This window comes from Plectropomus leopardus, chromosome 21, assembly GCF_026936395.1.
Source record: "Plectropomus leopardus strain MGB_pleo_1.0 chromosome 21, ASM2693639v1, whole genome shotgun sequence".
NCBI lineage: Eukaryota > Metazoa > Chordata > Actinopteri > Perciformes > Serranidae > Plectropomus > Plectropomus leopardus.
In genome coordinates, this window is record NC_142196.1 from 14,085,869 (window position 1) to 14,107,659 (window position 21,791).

The 21,791-nt window shown below is 39.7% G+C and overlaps 1 long non-coding RNA gene across 2 annotated transcripts in view; it reads right to left on the reverse strand.

Annotated features, from left to right (window-relative positions):
• Positions 1-892: 892 nt before the first annotated feature.
• The window catches only part of LOC121960673 (uncharacterized), a 29,207-nt gene continuing 8,308 nt past the window's right edge, over positions 893-21,791 (reverse strand). For both annotated transcript variants that reach the window (XR_006106998.2, XR_006106997.2), the window contains 5 exons: positions 19,554-19,656; positions 19,347-19,455; positions 19,187-19,227; positions 9,454-9,540; positions 893-5,150 (listed from right to left, as the gene is read on the reverse strand). This is a non-coding gene — a long non-coding RNA (uncharacterized LOC121960673). The remainder of the gene's footprint in view (positions 5,151-9,453; positions 9,541-19,186; positions 19,228-19,346; positions 19,456-19,553; positions 19,657-21,791) is intronic.

The window sequence follows — 21,791 nt, forward strand, 5'->3', positions numbered from 1 at the left end:
ATGTGAGAAAAAAAAAAACATAAAAACATGATCTGTAGCAAGACACCATGGGGGACGCATGCAAAGAGCTGCCAGCAAAAAAAAAAGGCTGGCAAAATGTGAAATGGCTGAAAAAAAAAAAAAAAAAAAAAAAAAAAAAAAAAAATAAAAAAAAAAAAAAAAAAAAAAAAAAAACAAAAAAAAAAAAAAAAAAAAAAACAACAGACATAAAGGTCTTGAAACAACTAAAAAAAAGGAAAAAAAGGCATGCTGGCCAGGTGAGAGCATGGCATGACACACCATGATGGTTGAAAAAAATAAAAGACTGTTGAAAAAACAAAGACATGGCTATAAAAACATAAAAAGTGCGTGTTGAAAAAAGAACAAAAAAAAAATGGCAAAGGCTATGTGTGAGTAAATAAAACTAAACTTAAGCAAAAAGACTGCCAAAAAAAGTGTGAAAAAATGAACAAAAAAAACTATGTAAAGTCAATGAAAAAAAACTGGCAAAATGACAAAACTGGCAAACATGGCATGGCTTTAAAAACTCAAAAACACAAAAATGCATGTTGAAAAAAAAAAAGCGAAGGCTATAGGCAAACAGCAGAAACCAACATGTCAATACACAGCTGATAACCGCATTAAACTGCATGCCGGGACACGCCATAGCATAGGATGTTGCACAGGGCCAAAAATACCATAAAACAGCATGTCGAAAAATAGAGTAAAAATACCAATACTATCTTATGGCAACAATGTCAAAATAATAAACATCCAAAAAAACAACTGAAAATCCACATAAAACCACATAAAATAGCAACCCTAACCAAACTAATTGCCACTAAATTCTGAGCTCTTGACACATTAGTTGCTGCATTACTCACTTGCGTACAATATTAAAATGACAGCAAGGTAGGATTCCAAAACTTTTATTCCAAAAAGAAAGCAAAACAAAACACACAATATATACTACCTGCTAATAAATACAAGTATTATGTACAAGTGTGGATGTTTAAATGTGTAACAACTCATTGAATAGCATTAGATCAATACATGGTACACACAATATGATGGAAGACAAAAACGCTCAGCCTGTACATAATGCTATGCCCAGATGTTACTTGCCAATCCAGGAGTGGTCGAAGAGTTATTTGGGTTGCTGGCTGAAGATGAGAGGCTCTGGTTCGGCCATTCATTCCTATCTTGGTTCTGTTCTCGTTGTGGTTTGACAAGTTAGCTGAGGTTTCCTCACTTCTGTAGAGCTGAGGCAAGGCTGCAGCTTCTGCTGAGAGCTTACGTGTGAGAGTGGAGAAAGGGTGTAGCAGGTCTGGGGTTTTAGTTTTCTAGTTTCTCCTTGTTTCTAGTCACTTATGTTCTGTTAACTGTTTTATTTTGTCTTTTTACTCCTTGTGTGTCACCTGTGCTTTTTCTCTCTGTCTCCCTATCTCTCTGTGTCTGTGTTTCCCTGATTCTTTGTCCCTCAGTCTCTGTTTCCCTGATTCAGTCTTGTCTGTCCTTCCCTGTCAGTCTCCCCTGCACACCTGTTTCTGTTAAAGTCTCGTTTGCTCCAGCCTAGTGTTTTCAGTCACACCCTCTTTAGTTAACCAATCGCTGTGTTCCCACATGCTCCTGTGTCCACCTACCCGGCCTTTCTGTATATATAGCTGTTTTTCCCCCTTGTCCTTGGTCAGTTTGTCTTTTCTCTCTGCTGTGTTCCTGCCCTGTTCTCCACCCAAGTTCTTTTCATCAACCTGTTTTGTTTCCGCCTAGTTTTTGTTCATGTTTTATTTGTACTTTGTATTTATGTTCACCTGTTGTTGCTTTTTTTGTGGATAATCTTCAGCATTAAAGCTCACTTTTAGTTTGTACTTCAGGCTCCCTTTTTGTTTGTTCTGCATTTTGGGTCCTCATCCTGCCTAACACTTGACAAGAAGAATAGCAGTATGATATATAATAGCAGCACTTTGAATACTGACTTTCTTTCAACATGTTATACTATGACTTTTTCCAACCTTTGGAGCGATGACTTTTTTGACCAGTTTTTGACATGCTATATTATGGCATTTTTTCGACATTCTAGACTTTGCCTTTAAAACAATTTAAATATCGACTTTTTGGACCATTTTTTTTTTCAACATGCCATGCTAAAAACAATTTAAACATGCTATATTATGACTCTTTTCAACATCTGGAAACATGACTTTTTCGACTATTTTTCAACATGCTATAATAATGGCATTTTTTCGACATACTATACAATGAATTTAAAACACTTAAAATATTGACTTTTGGGCTGTTTTTTCAACACGCCATATTATAAACTGCTTCAGCATGCTGTACTGTGACTTTTTTTCAGCATTTGGAGGGATCACTTTATTAACAATTTTTCGACATTCTAAAGTATGGTGCTTTTAACGTACTTTACTCAGACTTTAAAACATTTTAAATATTGACTTTTTGGACCATTTCAACATGCCATGCCAAACAATACTTAAACATGCTATGCTATGACTCTTTTGGACATGAGGAACCACAACTTTTTTGACCATTTTTCGACATGCTATAAGGGGCTAGTTGAGCCGAGAGACAACTTTTTTTGAAGAGTTACAATCTATTTTGAATTGTTATTTTTCCATGGGATGCACCACATCCTGAAATATATGTGTCAATTAGTTGGAGACATATCTGTCACACCCTTACTTAAATATGCCTCAAGTAAAAACTGGCTCAAATCACCCCACTCTCCCCTACTATATTGTATACTTTCAGTCGTTTTTTTTAACATGTTATATTTTGAAGTCTTTAGTCATTTTTTCCGACATATTCTACAATGAGGTGCCTGAACATGCAATAATGAGTGGTTTTCAGACCTTTTTTTGACATGTCATATTTTGACACTTTTCGACATACTGTACTACTAGTATGATGTTTTTATCAATTTTCAGGCGACATACTATACTATGATTTGTCAACATGCCCTTTTCTTTCTACAAACAAGTGGTGACTAATTTCACCTCTGACCACCTTGAAGGGGAAAAGAATGTGATAAAACACCAGCAAGAAAATGTCTTGCTTAGTGAAAGTCCTTCTCAGCTAGGTGATATCAGTTATTAGTGATGAGGTTTTTCATTTCCTGAAGAGTATCAAATACATTAAGGGGCAAGAGTGACTGATGACAGTAATTAGGATAGAGCTGTCCTTTCTCGACCTCTGCTCTCCAACCTTCTCCAGACCTTTAAGGACTTTATCCTTTTCTGTCTCAGGTCGGTTCTGAATGAAAGATTAATAACATCCATCAGAAGGCTGTGATTATTAATAAGGCTTCAGACTCATATTAACTGTCATCCATGGAGGAGAAGAAACTTTTAATATTCACCTATACAGCAATGTTTACAGCAAATATTCCTTTCATCTACAAAGAGATGTGAATATCATAAGCAATTCTGCATGATTTTCAGCCTGTAATTATGCTGAATCACACTGATTTATTTTGCATCCAACCTGGACAGACTCCCCGCAGATAGTTTATGGATACAGATACCCAGGCTCCGCTTGGGTTCTAGTGGTTCAAACACAGCTCTATTATATTTCCTACAGTTCTCCATTTATTCATCGTGTGCTTCGCCTGCTGCTCGGTGAGATTTGCAAGGCAGTAGAATTTGATCCCCCCCAGAACAAATTGAGATGTACTGTACTTGCAGCGCTCAGCAGTAGGGCTATCCAGCAGCTCGGCGAAGCCATGTTATGCTGACTAGACTTGAGCGCTCACCTCACCTAGCACACCTACACAATGGACCTTTATTCCCATGTGCTGCAGAGAAAACCAAAAAGTGTGCATGTGCATGCTTCTGTGAGGGTGTTTTGTGCATGCGCTGATGTGCGCAGGAGTTTAAAGGGTACATAGAATTTTTACTGGATGAAATTGTGGGTCTGTGCGAGAACACTGCACTCTATATGCAGGTACTATATGCAAAAATGAAGATGCACATACAGCAAAGATGAACACAGGAGAGGTTTAAGAGTGGGCCGATAAAACACAGAGTCTCCCACAGTTTTTCTCTCAGACAGTGAGAGCAGTGGACAGGATGATTCTGGGTTTTAGACACATAAACACCTCTGAGAGCCAAGCAGGGGCCTCCAAGTTCATAGGATTGATGTAGCAAAGCCCTGGCTCCCACTCACTCTCTCTTGTGCACAGATACACACATACACAGGAAGGCTTTCTCTGCCTCCCTCCATTTCTTTCTTTGTCCCGCCCTCCCCGCTCACCTTTTCTCATGATTAGATTGACTGGCTTTGTTTTGGACCCGGCAGCTCAGGGCTAAAGAACCACTATGAAGGGGAATTGCCTTTAACCGAGATGGGGCTGCTGTCGGCTCCTGTTTTAAGCCACAGGGTATTCAGCCACAGCGTGCATTGCAGCACACCGCCCGTATGCATTATCCTTGGCCAGGCAAGGCAGATCACTTTTATCAGGTTGACTCTATACGGCTTTATTTGTGCTGCATACCCCTTTTTAAGTCCACTATGGAGACATCAGTCAGAGCCGAAAAGCTTTGAGAAGCCACTGAGCTGAAATTAAATTTCTATCATTTTATCTGGAATTTATATTGATGGTGAATTCAAAATCAAAGATGATCCACAGCATCTGATGCCGGTGGGTGACATTGGGTTGTCCTAGAAGTTCTTCCCGTTATATGGGCATCATAATGAGGAATGGACGCACTTACAGAGTGAACAGCAGTACATCAGTGGATTTATGCTTACAGTTGCCTTGCAGACGGGCGCCGCTACATATTTTCTTTTTTTTTTTTTTACCCCCTGGCTTCTTTTCCTTGGGATTCATATCAATTTGTCCTCATTTTGCCTCATCCTGTGGTTGTGGTGAGAAAGCTGAGATGCAGACAAGGGAAGAAATTGTGTGTATGTCTGTGTGTGTTTGTTTCTGTCAAAGTGAGAGAGAAAGAAGCAAGGAGAAGGGAAAGAGAAATAGTGGAGAGGATGGCAGGTGGAAAAGGAAGGAGGGGGTAGTCTGAGTTTCTTTCCGTGTCACAGGAAGAGTGTCTGGCCCGTAACGAAATGCCAACCAAATGAGGACGGATCAGGGGGCCGAGCGCAAGCCACTCTGAGCCCCCATTACTGAACACAGAAGACGGATGGGACTGCTCGTCCTGAGAGAGAGAAGAGAAACACACACACACATACACACACATTAATACACAGCCTCACATTTACACTCAGGTCCACAGGCCTCAAGGACACAGCCACACAAATACATACAAATACACAGACACAGGAAGAAATAGATGGAGGTAAGTGGATAAAGTACCACAGTCCTTGGAGAGAATACATACATGTGTGAGCCATTCATACTGACAGTCTGCATTCAGAATAAAACCTCCATTGAGGATGCAAATTCAAAGATATCAAGCAGCAAATAAAAGCTCAGACAGCAACTCACTTACCAAGACACACATACTTAACACTGCAAATGTCTCTCTGCTAACAGAAGCTGGCTATGCTAATTTGCAGATGGCAAATCATCAACCATGCAGCCAGTACTGTACCCAATCATGCTGAAAAAAATCACAAAAAAATATATATCCTGATTTCAAATATGTATATTGGCATCTCAAAGAACCCAAATTGTTTGCTTGTCGTGTCTTTCGTTGGACTATGTGTTGTCTGATAGAATTCACATCAAAAACACGACAAATGACTTCTTCCCAGTGTTTTCTAACGACTGCAAAGCGTAACTTTATGGGGCGTGACTAAAGCACTTCTTCTTATTAATGTTTCTGGTCAATGGCATTCCATCAAAAGGAGAACAGAGGATCAGAGGAGCAGAAGCAGCTGAACGAGGGAGATTTATGGAGCAACCCTGGCGGTTGTAGACCCATATTAAACGGCACGACAGCAATCAAGCCTTTTACAATGGCTGAGCATCAGGCAGTTCTCACAGTGTAATACAATACTAATATCACCCCTGCTGAGGGGAAAGGAGGTCGGAAAGGTTTCAACTTATTCAGTGACTGTTCAAGAGCACTTAGACCAACTGCTGTTTATATCAAGTTTTTAATGGATGTGGGCGATGGGCGTTTAATGGACGCACACAGACCCTTATATCAAGTCAGTTAGGTGCTATTCTTTACAAAATTGTTACATAATGTGTCTTTGTTATACAACATGAAAATTATTCTAAGTGATACATAATAATGATTATGGACTTTAGCTGTCGAGATGCAAATTAGTAGAATAAATATAAAAACAACTAACCAAACTGGAGCTACTGCATATGAACTTATGATTTCATTAACTCATCTCCAGTGATGAAGATTAAGGCCGTGCCAATTGACTAAGCCCCCTGCTAAGCACCAAGGCATGGCAGGTCGAGTTTTGATTACTCCACACATTGAACTGATGTTCATGGGGCTTTGATAAAAGTGAAACGCTGTACATACAAGTTCAGAAAGTGATGTCCTTTTTTAGCTCTCCAAAAACAACAATTACAAGAGCAAAATCGTAAGGAATAGATTAAAGAGACAGTTCACCCCAAGATCAAAATGATATATTCTTAACTGTAGTGGTATTTATCAGTCTAGATTTTTTCATCTGTGTGTGTATTTGCAGAGTGTTGGTGAAATCAGCCATGGAGATGTCTGCCTTCTCTTGAATAAAATGGAACTAGAGGGCACTTAGCTTGTGGTGGTCAAAGCAACAAAAAATGCATTTGAAAAACAATGTCTCTTTCCAGAAATCATGACCCAGATCCTCAAGATAATCCACAGATTTTTTTTTATGTAACATCGTAGGAACTACTTTACTTTATGAAGTACATCTGCCACCATTTTCACCACGCAGAAAGATGCGTGGATCTACTACTAGCTCACCTAGCGCCACCTAGCTCACCAATGTTACAGCTTGGGCCAAGGAGGATGCCATTTATGTTTGCATCTTGTGCCTTCATAATCACGAGACTCTCATCAATAAGTAGATGCATGCTTCCTTTCTTTTTGGTAGTACGTTTGGTGGAAAGAAAATAGTTCCTACATGAAACTGCTCACAACAAGGTCTGTGGATTATCTTGAGTAACCAGGTCATGATTTCTGTAAAGAGACATTATTGTTGAGTAACTTAATGATGCTTTGAGCACCACAATCTGAGTGCCATATTTGTGCATGGGCATAAATCTCTACAGCCAATATCTCCAACACTCTGCAACTCACACCAAAACAATGTAGACTTATGAATAGCACTACATGTAAGAGGAAAAAATATGTATTTTTGATATGGGGGTGAGGTGTCCCTTTAAACTGTGCATTTGTCTGTTCCATTATTATTTGCAGTAAGTTTAGCTAACTAGCTCTTACAACAGTACACTCCACTTTCAAGTCTATGTCTGATTTTTTTTTTCTTGTGCAACTGTAAACCAGGCAACAAACTGATGATAAGATTATTCCCATAATTTCAAAACAAATCAACTTTAAGGCAAGGATGCCCTGCATCTCTATTATCCCTGTTAAGTTTAGGCATGCTATATGAAGCAGAGATGAATAAACACTGAGGCATTGAAGTCAGCCAAATGTAGGATATTTTAAGCAAGCCAGCAGCGTATTAGTATGAGCAATTAGTATGGATGACTATGCATGCTAGTTGTTTTGTTCTTCCATCTTTGATGAGAGTGTGTTAGGGCGGGATAGCCAAACCAAAGATAGCAATAAAGCGAGACAGAGAGGGAGGTGAAGTGTGTGTAGCTTTGTAACCCTTGTTATTTTCACGCAACTCCCAGGAGACTTGGTTCCTATTTCAATTAATCCCTAATCAAACTGGGAGCGGCAAACATGATCTGATTTGGACTCTTCACATCGGGATGCTCTAATCAGTTTCTCCATCCAAACAGGATTTGGAGGGAGGCCAGAGGACACACACCTCTCTCTGTTGTTGAAATTGTCCTCCGAGATAACATCAAACACGGTGACACGTCCTACGCAGCGACTCCCAGCATGTCTTGCAGAGGGCGGTGTCACCACGTATAGTTAGGGGACTGTAAACTTGAATGCAAGGTGATAGAGAACACTGGAAGTATTCTGGCAGTGTTATCTGTCCTCAGGCGAGTTGGTGGCTCGCAAGTTTGTACAGCGCCAGATAGTGGAAGTCTGGTGCCGACTGCATAATGTCTGACAAGAGAGGAGTCTGTAAACAAAATCTGATATATTATTCACACCCTGGCAAAAAAAGGTGTCCACCAGTACCTGATGCTGTGATATGCAGTGACACCTCACATCTGCTAGCTAATGAGTCTGAGTGCAACAGGGCCATCTCATCAAGGGCATCAGTCGTTGGCCCACTGTGGGATAAAAGAAGGAACTACATTGCCTTAAGGCCAAGCTTCTGCTGCAATAAAGAACAACAAGCAGCTGCAAAGCACCGGGAGAGCACTTAGATCAATCCATTAAGAGGCTGAGACGCAGCACGAGCAAGGAAATAAACACAGTGTAAAGAGAAAAGTGGAGTACAAGACGAAATTACAAGTAAACTGAAAGAGACACGCAGGAGAGAAGGAGGCAGGGATGATGATCACAATCCTATGAGGCAAAACAAGGAGCTAAAAGAGGATTTGGCCAAAAAAATGCCGGGCATATTGATTGACCTACTCCTACTTGCACATTTTCCAGACTCAAAAGTTTCAAAAGCAGCCATATTTTCAACTAATATTCCCTGCAAGGACACAGAGAGGACAGAGAAGGTAGTTTCTATTGTAAAAGGACTCATACCAGAAAATATGAAATAATGTAACCTTGGTGAGATGAGCGTTGAAATGACAAGAGAGTGTCTGGAATCCATGCACTCTGTCTCATAAATTGCATTGACCTGAGGTTAATTTGGTAGTTCAGTGCCCCCTGGAGGTCATTACTTTACATCCACATTTCTGCAGTATTAATTACTTTGTCCGTTAGCAGGAAGATACATTTTGATATACAATTGACACAAACTTAGTGCACCGAAATTCTCTCAACCCACTTCATCTACTGCAACTTTAAAGCCCTGACAACATGGTTTTAAATCTTAAATACTTGTTTATAAAATTTAATTAAATTTAATAAAAGACAATATTAAGTCTATACTAAAACAGTTCATTGTCATTACTCAAGACTCATTGAAAACAAAGACTAAAATACTCACTACTCACAACTTTTAGTCAACAAAAACTTTCTTTAAGAAAAAGATGAAGTTGACTAATTATGAGCAAAACTAAAAAAAAATCACACAGGGATAAGAAAAAAACAACAGCTAGCAAAAATTAGCACTACTATCAACATGAACAAAAACAACCCCACAAGTGAGGTTGTATTTGGATATCAGGATTGCTGAATCTTGATTAAATAGATTGCATCAAAAATACCAAAAACTCTGCATGTGAATTAACCAAAACTGTTTAAACTTTGGCAGAAAACTGTGTGCTCATGTACTCACCGTCAGAAGCGGATTGAAAAAAGTAGGTTGTCGGGGCCTTTAAGTTCTGGTTTCCCACATTTCCCAGAGTGAAACATAACACACCACCTGAAAAATAAGAGAAGAGCGTGAAACTTTTTGGTTTGCTATGTAGGTCAGGTAAAAAGTCTGGGAGCTTTGGGCAGAATTGCATTCTGGTCCACCAAGGCTTATTAATGGTGAAGAAACTGTTATCCCTGCCTCTTTTGTGATGGACTTGTCCTTATATGATTGTTGAATGTAAGAGCAAAGTGTTGAGCCTTAAAAAAGCACCTGGCATTTACCTTTGAAGCTTTATATAAGAGGGAAATATTCTGCAATCGGACTTGGATTATCTTACATTGTGCTCATTTGACCCTTAAAGATGAATATACATCACGAACGACAATCTAGTTCCAGATATGCAAAGGTACCTGCTAGTAGCCTTAAATCATTTCCACGTGGGTTTTCCTTTAAGTACAGGGAGTTCACAAACAATCTATTTTTCATCCTGAAGTGGTCGTGTGCATCAAAGCGTACTTCGCCTTTCATAAAGCGCCATGGCAAACAAACACCCACTTCACTCAACTCTCAAAACATGAAGCATGGAGGGAGTGCAAGTAAAGTGAGCACCTCATTTATCAAACCCCAGTTGGCCACCGGTGGGTGGGCATCACTGTCAAAAGGCCAATTAACAAGACGCCCATTGTGAGCACCACAGAGCAGCACAGGAGGGACTAACCATTAGCAGGAATTCATCATTAGGATATAATAGGACCAGAACAGGAAACACGTCCTCAGCTTCACGAGCTGCCAGATATTTCTAGCTGCAGAATAGGTTTGAGGACGGTGTGTCTCAACATCCCTGTGATGATTGTTTACTTCTCTAAAAACATCTCAATTACAAGAACACCATCCAAAAATCAGCCAGAGCAGCAGCTTGAGTCGTGTCCACCATTGCTCCTTGTTTGTCAGTTGTGGAGAAAGATCTCCGGGCGCAGATATGAACACAGCACGAGAAGAAGCAGGGAGATTACCTGCAGTGTGCAATCAATACAGCACAGAGAATATCTGAAAAGAACAGAGATCAGCTCTGGTGTTCAGGAGCAGACGGGAGTTTTAGTGTTTTGGGAGACATTCGTTTCATGCAATGTGTGTTTTGTGAGATACTTTTGTTTAATGTTGGAAAAATGAACCTGGAGGCAGAGGTGGGGGATTTGTGTATATAGTACTTTCAGAATAAGCTGTTGAGAAAAATAGTTTGAGAACTTATTTTGAGAACCTTGCAAATTTCCGAGTCTTATCATTTGGAACTCATCACTCTCTTTGCTGCACAAGCAAACACTGAATTAAACAAACAGTCGACAACAAACAATGTTTTTTCTTTCTCCTTGCAGTGAGTTTAAGATGATTAGTGATGGAGAAAAAGAGGCTATACGCACTGGGGGGTTCTTAAAAGTCTTAATTAGCACAATGAAAACGTATTAGTGAATGAAATACAATGGAGGCCTGCAGGGGAAGAAGGAAGCTGAGGTGCTTATAAAAAGTCCTCTTCATTACAAACAAATTAATCAAATGTAATCATAAACATCATACTCTTAAGGAAGATAAAACCAGCAAAAACTGAAAACAAGAAATAAGATATATATATCAAGTGATATTTATGGGGGAGGAAGCATAAAAGGGAACTAAAAACAGAAAAAAATGAATTATAAATGTAAAAATGAGAAGTAAAATAAAATTAAAAATTTTAAAAAATAAAAACAGAAAAAGAAAATTTAAAAACCTAGAAACATAAAAAGGGGAACTGGATTTTTTTAAAAAGGGAAAAAGAAATATAAAAGGGAAAACTTAAAAAAGGGGAACTAGAAACATGAAAAATGGAACGTGAAAGATAAATAGGGAAACCAGGAAAGGGAACTAGAAAAGTGGAACGTGAAAGACCAAAATCTGAAATCTGAAAAACTTTTTAGTCCACAGGGCATTAGACATTTTGCAGTACCATGTCAAATTTCTGCAGCAGTGTGTCCAGCTTCCAACATGGTGATGATAGTGGGAAGCCATTGAGGGATCATTCCCTTGTCACTGTACTTGTGACTCTCGGTGGTTGGTTGGGGTAGCTGCTCAGTCAGTGGTGTGATCTGAGCTAAAAAAGGGATTTGTTCAAATAATTTGTCATTTCAAATTGAAAGAAATGGGGAGAGGGATTGTTCCACCGGTGTTCACAAAAAAGCCTGAAATAATCCTGTAATCTTTCTAATGGGTTCAGATTCAGAGCTGATGAAACCATATTTATTCAAAAACTCTTCATAATTCATTCAAGTAAAACCTCAAAGTAAATGTCAACCACCTGACCCAACATCCCTTAACAAAAGGACAAAAAAATCAAACACTGTCCTTCCAAACTTTCAGCTCTCACCTTGACTCAACTCCGAAGCTTTTCTTTAGGTTCACTTTGAAAATTAGCTTTTCAGTGCGTGTGTGTGTGTTTGTGTTGGTGTGACTGGGCTTTGATGGCGCTCCAGGTCGAGGTTGTATGTTTTGTCCCCTGGAGACTCAGCCTGATTAAGAGGCTTTGTAGTGTTTAATGGCTCTGTGGGCCAGCGGCTTCACAACGGCTATTCAGCCAGTGGCCATAGTCGTGCACTCTCCTCTGAGGAGACCCTCCCCTGGACCAGCAGCTCCTGAACACACTCTTTCGACTGCACCAGCACACAGCTTGAAATTCACAACACACACCAGCCAGTGTACTCTTTACAATGTGCACTCAATTCTCTGTCTCACTTTTTATCCTTTTCTTTTCTTTCACTCTCTTGTTGTGGCTGCTCCTCTTTCTGTTTTGTGTCACACTTTCTCTTGTCTGCCTCTCTTTCTGTTTTTCTTCATCTCTGCCTGTTTCTCAGTGGTTGTATCAGTCTCTAATATACACACACGCTGCTTTCTTTCTCTCTGTCTCTATGTCTCTTTCAGACTCTGTCAGAAAAATAACTCACCAAGGTCAGTCACAATCATCAGCTGTCAATCAAACCAGCATGGGCAGGGCAGCACGCACGCAGAGAATCGAGCGGATGATGTGCATAAATGGAGGTGGGGTGTGTGTGAGGGTGCGGTCTGCCAGTGTGGGGGCCTTAAAAGATAAATAAAGGTGGTGGTGCTGGTAGGGGTGACCTTGCTACACGGCAGAAACATCTGAGTGACTCTGAAGTAAAAAAGCGACATGAGACAAAAAGTGAGCACAGAAGTTTGGGACGGGTGTAAAAAAAAAAGAACACTCCCGCAGCTGAAAGTATGTTTGGGGAAAGTTTGGGGTGGTTATGTCTGGCAAGTTTTCAGGCACAACTCCCATGTGTAAAGACACTATAAATACACTTCCCCAAAACACAAATGAACATATTGCTGTCATCATTACAGATCTACCACCTTAAAAACCCTTCAAAACCAGCTCACTAAACTCAACTGTATATAATCCTCAGGCTAAAAACTTCCTAAAAAGCTGAGTTTTTGAAGACTGAAGGCCACCTTTAAACCAGGACCTCCAAACCTCAATTACCGGTTAGTTTGCAGAACTGCTCATTGTTTTGCCCACACTCTCTTTTAATTGAAAGGAGCTTCATAGCTCTTCATAGTGTATAGTTTCAATGCAATGGAGTTTAAAATGGAGTCATCGAGTGCTCAAGAGGTGCAAATTAGCCTCTCTCTCTCTCACAGATACACGCATCCACAGTGTCACCTCATTACTGTTTGTTTGTCTTTATTGCATTCAAGCCTCGATGGGATACATACACCATGTTAGGCGAGAAGGCAAGAAAGCTCTTTATCTCCTTCCCTCGCTCCTTCACACACACACATGCAGACACGCACAAAGAGAAATCAGCCTTCAAGGGGCGTTGCAGTGGATATCAGTGTTAACACAAGTAATTGCCTTCCTGCTTGGGAGCTTGTGAGTGTTAATCCAGCTTGACAAAGTTTGCTCTTCAGTGCGTGACTCAGAGCATGGTGTCTTGGTTCTACTTCTTGCCTGGACTACATCAATGGACATGTGCTGTGCTTGTCTTACAGCTGATAGGACTACGGAGGGCAACTCGCTCTAGAGATGAATTTATCATCTTTGGGAATAGAGGAATAAGAGGTCCCAAAACTGCCTATAATATTGAGACAAATTCTCCTCCTAGTGTGTGAGATAAGGAGTACAGTGAACCTTTTTAAAAACCCAAATCTCATCAAATAAATACATTATCACATTCCCCTGTTGGAGGCAGACAATGGCGGAATTACTATGCCTACAGCAGCTGCAGGGTTTCTTATCTCTTATCCTCGTGATAAGATAAAACATTTTCTCATTTCCTTTGTTTTACATTTCACACATCGGAGACAAGGTGATCTCTCCTGGAGGTGTGAGTTCCCATGTTAAGCAGCCTGTTACCGACAGGAAAGATGTCATTCATTATGAAAAATGCTTAATGAGATCTTACCCGATGAAACTCGACTATCCCCGCCTCTGAATTTTTTATGACATTTTTAAATATTTAAGATATGAATAAAGACTGAGTTGACAAAGCAATTAGATATTGACTGACCTTTTCAGAGTGTTTAGTATTCTGTATCCCTCACTCAAGACTCATTTTACTGCTGCACTGAGCAGTAAGGAGAGGAAGCAGTGGTAAAAATGCCAGAGATCTATTCCAATCAGTCAGCGCCTGAGGAGTCCGGGGGACAGTTTCAAAGTTTTCATGTGTAAGGCAAAGCTTATGCAACAAGGCATATGAGATGGAGCTGTGCTACCTATGAAGTGTCGTAGAATGGTAATTTCGCATCGCTGAAGTGGAAAGGATGGCGCCAGGTAATTTTGATCAAGAACACTCTCAACATAAATTTTTGTGTGAGAGGCCACAGGGAAAATGCCAGGCTCATTATTTCACATGTCTTCATCATGCCATGTTCCCTAAGACGATCGCAATGGTGTGAATTTCAAGTTCCACCTTTGTATTAAAAGGTTACAGTGCAAGGCGTGTGAAGATGGTACATCCACTCATAAAAAAATAGAAACTTTTATGGCTTTGTACCAAAGTACTGAAATAAAATAGCAATAAAATCCTGCTATATATTGTCTGCCATTTGAGGTATAACTGCTACTGATTTACTGCAGTCTTCTTGAAACCATTGAAACCTAAGCAAATTGGCTTTTTTTTTTCAGAAAACGTGAAAATAGCAATGAGCAATGAAAGAACAAATAACCTAAAAATTAGCAAGAAATTAGTAAAAAGTACTATAAAATTACCTGAAAATTAGTTTAAAAATAAAAAATAATATATTAATGAATTAATAATAGTTCTAAAAAAACAGAAATTAAAAAACAAACCTGGAAAAAGTGCTTAAAATTGTAATAATATTGTAACGTAATTCTAAATAGGAATTATGATAATTATAAATATATTTTTTCCTCATCTTTTATCTGCCTTCCCTCGACATTTTTTCCTAGCTTCAATTTGCTCAAGGTTCAAAGGTTTAAATGCGTGTAAATGCGTGTGAAAATCATCTAAAAGCAGCACAAAAACGTGATGTCGCTCCAATTTTCAAAGGCTTAAAATCTGGTAGGGAATGAACTCAGAAAGCATGTCTCACTTTTGGATTTTTCATCCTTTCGGTTTAGGTTTTAGCAGCAGTCACTCACAGATAATGTAACAGACAAACCTTGTACCAAACAAAGGTGAACCATGTTCATCACCAGTCAATGCCATTGAAAGCCTTTCCAACCATTGACTGATGGGAAACCAGATTGGCAGATCTCCAATTTTCTGTTCTATAGCAATTACAGTAAGGTCTCATCATCTCCTCTGCCCTCGAGATAAGGAGCTGAAGGAGGGAAGAGTGATGTCTAAAGGTCCTTACACACTAGCTGGCTCCGTAGGGAGAGGACCATCTCTGCAATACATGACCTGGTCTTGAGATGGGATCAGTTAGATAAGGCAGAAAGGGGGCAGACCTATTACCACTGACACAAAGTAGTTACATTTAGGCCTGTGTAACTGCCCATGACGCCAAGAGCTCAAGTTTTTCACACTAACTCACCAAGTATGTGACAATTTAGCACTTCATATTTGTGCAGCAGCATCAACTGTGACAAACCACCAGCATATAAGCCCTCATATACCCAATACCCAAAGGGTATACACAATCAGCCTAACAGTAGCGGCGCTTGCCATAGGCGATATAGAGTGCCCCAGGGATGATGTTTTTCTGTAGGCAGACCCAGAGGCTAACATCACCCTGGTGTTCTCGTCAAAAAGCCTATGGGATTATTCCATTGGATTTTGGATCATTGCAGAAAATGAGCTCACTGGTTAACAAACATGTATGATGCTTACATGATTTGTTCAGTAAGACAATCGTAACAAATTAACTTTCAGGATTTTTGAAGCCTAAATGCAATCGTCATAAGTAAATAGCTACTGCTAGGCTAAAATGAGCTACACTTCGGTCTCTTCGCCACTGCTACAAGGCTGTGAAGATGTGTTTGTGTAGTTCCATGTGATGATGTTCTGTAATCTCATTTAGCCACTTTTTTAAGACACATAAAAGCGTCAAAGTTTGCAAGTGTTGTATTTACTGACATATTTTATGTTGTAGAACAAAACGTGAAAGTTTCTGGACCTTGTGTTAACCACAGACCTTGTGTAAGGCTTCTAACCAAAGACCCATTAAAAAAAAACATTAACTTTGAGACGAGGGAACCGAAGGTGCTAAAATGCCGACAGATTTCTGGGTTTTAGGACTCATTACTGGGGTTCTCTATAGGGGGTGGCCTTGGGTGCCATCCCAAGGGTGGCACTAAAATTGTGCCTAGAAAAAAAAAAGTTCATGTGAGTTATCACAATGCACAATGTGTGAGTCGAGTGGACGACAGAGGACCTTTTGACATCCACCAATCAGCCACAAAGCCATTGTAAGCCACAAAGCCCATGGGTTACAGCGGTTGATTACATATTGCTTTACTTTATTATTGTAACACATGTAACACATTACTAAATGCAAATTAGCACATATTCTTATCTTATTTCAGTTGAAACATGCACCTTTCTTTGTCGGTGTGGAACCAGAGGGTGGATAAATTGTTGCATGCATTTCTCCCCAGTGAGATGGAGGATAAAAATGCTCAGTCCAAACCTTAAAGAGCTCAGAAAGCCTTAAGGGACGAGCAGTTTGGATGACGAACCAAGAGAGCACAAAGGTCGCCCAGCCTCTTGGCTGATGTTGAGGTGAGCAGTCTTCATAGACAACACCTTGAGGGGCATTTGGTTGATGGGTTTGAAAGGCTCCCCAGAGAGTGCCTCAAGAACCACAAGTAGCTCCCACTGAGGAGTGGCTGCATGTGTCACCGATCCTAACCACCTGAACTCTGGCAGGAGGACTTCCAGGAGGCAATGGCTGAAGACGTGTGCTCTCCAGAGCTGAAGAATAGATGGCTGAGGCTTGAGGCTTTTTTTTTTCCTTTTTGGCAACACTCTCCATTTTGCTGTGCAACATGAATGTCGCACATCTTTCTACACTGGCAATGAATTTATCTGTTAAAGACCAGCTATGGTGGTAACTATGCATAAATAACGTGGGTAATAGCACTGGAAACTAATCTGCTTCTTAAATAAATATTTCACCGATATAAAGAGAGATCTCACAGAATTCTAGGCCTTCTATGCAAAAGAAAGATGCAAATACTTGAAAATTGGTGCTACACTACCAGAGAAAACAGAGAAAAGGGACTGTGGCTTTTGCTCAAAAGGTAGAAAACCTACCACTACCAAATGCATCGGAGCAATAAATGCTCCCGCTATAGTGTGAAGCAATGCAACCTCATCTGTTTACATAATTGCGGTCAGAATGATCTCATATTAAAGTTAAACAAAAAGCGACAATATTTTTCTTAAAACATTTGAGTCCAGAAATATGTAAACTAGATCCACAGCATGGATCTATTATAACTCTGGATACAGCAATGGGGGCGGGGGGGAGCATAAATCCTATAATATGGTACAACTTTAGAATTACAGAGAACACAATAACCCATTTTTTTGCGCAACTGTTTAAGCACAAACTGTGTGCGTAGATTCTGTTCTTACCTAAGAACAAATACCAGAGAAAACATTGATGAATGTTAGAATCGTGCAGAATAACTAAATAAGTGTTAAGTTAGGAACAAATTTCCTCTAAACAATGTTTGATAAATGAGGCCCATTGTTATGATACAAAGACGGTTGAAAACCGACAAAGTATACCTTTAAAGACCTTCTACAGCGCCTCACCTGAATGTGAAACCAATTGTCAACCTAAGGGATTTATACATACAAACAACAAAGCACAAGGCTGGACCTTTTCTTAAGTCAATGAAAAAATGCAAAGCTGCTGAAATGTTGGCAAGACTCTTTGTCTCTGTCTCTCTCTCTCACACACACACACACACACACACACACACATGCACCCGCCCACACACATGCTATGGCAGGTGAAAGTAGAAAGGCCAGTGACACCAATAGCTAATTAGTGACTTGCCTCATTAGTCGCCTAGTCTCCATCTCTGGCCCCAGCAATTATCGCTCTAAGGACCACACCAAGGTTGAGCCTCCCTGTCTTCATCTCTCTCCTGCACACAATCTGCACTCTCTCTCTCTCTTTCTCTCGAGTGAAGACATGAAGGTATGTGGGGAGGTATGTCAAGGTTGTGATAAATTTAGATGTTTCACATTTTCTTGAGAATGTGAAACATTTTTAAAATTGTGTTTGTTAAGTCGCAAATATACTTTGGTAATATAAGTAAACTGCTTTTAATTTGGGGATTAAGTTAATGAATTTACAGCATTGTCATCATAGGACTAGAATTTTCTTATTTTGGACAGATCGTATTTAAGCATTATAAGGATAGTTCGGATTTTTTCAAGTAGGGTTGTAAAAGGTTGAGTTCTACGATTGAGAAAATGTGAGGCAGAACAAAAGGTCTGTCTGACAGTAATGTAAATCAGTAAAAATATTCTCACTATAGTGTCCGCTTAAACTGATACTGATTTTTTCTTTTTGGTAGGACTTTCTTTAGGTGGCTGAAATGCATTTTGCTGCTGCACCATCCACAGCAGTACATTGTTCAGTTTTTGTGGTTTTCCTGTCTGCTTCTCCAAACTGTGTCGGCTGCCAGCTACTGCAGGTAATATACTGACTAAGAACCTCATACAACCCCACCTTAAAAATCCAGACTATTTCAATTAACATTTATTTTAGCCATTATCTTTTTAAAAAAATTGTATTGTCCAATGTTTGCAATAACTCAACACGTGACTATAAAGGCTCGTGCACAAATTTAATTTCTTGTAGAAAAGTGTGTAGAATGTTGAATGTTAGAAAAGTGATGTAAGTAAAATATAAGACTTTCTGTATTTGCTGAACTTTTTTTGTTTGTTTTTTCTTCTTTTTTTTGCAATCAGGGTTCCTACAGAATTTCGTGGGCAATATTTCAGAAGTGTTCCATGACTTTTAAGGACCTTTTTATTATACCTTTTTATTATATCAATTTCATTAAACTCAACAAAATTCCAGGATTTTTCCATAACTTCTAATGATTTCATTAATCCTATGACCTTCAGGCCTAGAAAATGTGATAGTGAAATTCTATGACTTTTCCAGGTTTTCAATGTGAACCCCGTGCAATTTTACCAGATGAAGATCTGAGGACCCAAATGTTGTATTTACATACCTGCTTGGGTATGGAATGGCACCGAAAAGAACCGACAGGCCCTGCAGAGAGAGGTTTGTTCAGTTAAACATACTATAGGAGCTGCTATAACCTGCCTAAATGAATTTACACCAGTGCAGGTGCTGCAAAAAAGCCCAAGAGAATAATTAAAAATCCCTACCAGATGGATAATGCCGTCTTCCCCCTCTTGAGGTCAGGAAAAAGGCACCAGAAACACCAGGTCAGCACTAATAGGCAGCCGACACAGATCTGAAAAACAGACCCTAACCCTAATAGAAAGAAACCACAGCAATATCTTTATAAATAAGGCTGGCATTTTGAAATATGTCAATGCTTTAAAAATTTATAAATGACAGAAAATTCTCACTTAAGCTGACGTAATTGCACCAGTTTCCTTTCCCTCCGATTTGGCAGTCTGAAGCAGGTTGACAAGGGTCGGTCTAGGTTACTTCTGTAAGGCTGCTAGAAGTCTGTGGATTCAGATAAAATACAGAGCATAATCTGGAATATTGCCAAAATATTATTCCTCATTATGCAGGAGGGTACAAACGACTGTCAGACCTAATTGCGAACATCAAACCCTTATTATTATTATGATTATTTCATCCTCTCTCCTGTGGGTCTTGAATCTGTGATTCTTCATTAAAACTCACAGTCCAATTTTCACTCATTTATGTCAGTTTGGAAAGAATATTTATGGTTTCAGCTGTCTGTTGGCTTCTTTTCTGCCCTGACCAAAGAAAAGCTGAATTTTAAACTAGACTATTATATAGGCCACTGGGTTGGTCCAACCTTCAGGTACTTGAGTGGCATACAATTTGGATATCACTGTATGCAAATCTGCCCTCCCATCTCATCGTCTTTGCCGTGCGCTCGGTGGAATACCTGATTAGCTGCCTCTGCTCTGCATCATGCTTCATGGTACAACAGGAGCAGCTCACATATGGTTAGATTAAGCATATCTGTTGAGGCCAGGCACGAGCCCAAGGTAACTAATACCACAAAGCTTCCCCTCGGCGTTACACGCTGAGCTATACAATCGCTGTAGTATTCTCCACAGCTGCTCTTCCCTGATGCTTGATTGGTTCACTTATCTTGTTAAGTTGCAGCTAACTGATAAAGCTTCTGCAAAGACACCTCATACCTTCTCAAGTTCAATTCCTCATCTGTCATCCTGCAAATTTGCTGCTTTCTGAAGCTAAGGATATTCGTCTAAAGTTACTGTTGGAGCTTTCATCCTGTCAGTGCAAACTAAAAAGAAAACTCTTGTGACAAGACAGATCAAACCTCCAGGTGTGTGCGAGTCAAATCAAGAAATGAGATGTACTGCTGGCTTGTGGCATGCAGAGTCAGGTGGCGTGATTTTCCCTGCTGGCTTTTACATGTGTTTTCGAGAGTTGTTTGCTTTGACAAATAATCTTGATCCAAAACGGCATGCTTTGAAAGAAACTGAATGTGTGGGCAGAGCAACTGCTTCTTATCTAAAATTTGTGCTCTGATGTGATTAATGAGTGCCTGGACGCTCTCAAAAGTGGCTGCTCCAACATATTACACATACGCCAAGGAAATAAGGTAAAGATCTGGGCTGCATGTGATACAAGGATCATGCACTGTGTAATTACTGTAGCTATAAATTAGTGTGTTAAATACTTGACAAGTCTTGAGAATGAATATAACCACTTTTTTTCTTAAAACAGGAGGAAACAAAACGGATTTTTCTCCTTTTGGTAAAAACAAATTCACCTCTTTTTCCCTAAAGTTTGCTCCCTAAGACACAACAATTGCATTCTACGATCCCAATTAAATAAAAACAACCTGAAAGATACTGTGAACATCAGGGAGGACAAGGAGCTGGATGTGCTCTCTAATTAAAACTGGAACAAAGACAGAGGCGAGACCTTGATAAGGGATGTTCTTTGTCTTTATCTTGTACTGCTTTAAAGTGCAATGCTTTGCATTTTCATACATTGACTGCTACAAGGTAGTTTGTTTTATTAATCACTACAATTATTATGCAAATATCTGCATGGTGCTGCTGTGACACATCTGGCTCCTTAGTATTCAATCAGAATAACAAAATACTATAAAATTCCAACTGTTTCAACCATTTAAGCAGCGCTTTATCTCTCCTAAAACCAGAGCATTCAGAAACAATTCTTATTTCATATACTTTCAGGTTCAGTGGCACATCCCCCTACACATTCTCATCCCAAGTCGTCAGATATCGCTATTTTGCCAGTGGACTTTCACGTCTACATTTTACACTCTAGATATCCTTCTGTATCTGCTGTTAATGTTCTGGAATGATAAAACAAAAAAAACAAAAAAAAAACAAATCTTTGGAATAATGCAACATAGGCATGTGGTTAGTTTTAGAAAAAATCATCATGGTTTGGCTCAACATTCATACAGGAAGTGAATTTTGGGCTCACGGGTTAAAGTCTAGGGTTTGTTGGACCCACACACCACCCCTCCTGCCTGCACTATAGGAACCTTTTAGCTCCTGGTAATATGTCGTTACTGGCAGCATCTCAACCTTACGCCATCTAACAGCGCATAATACAGCCAAGAAAGGTTCCATGCTGCTGTGGTATCAATTGATAAC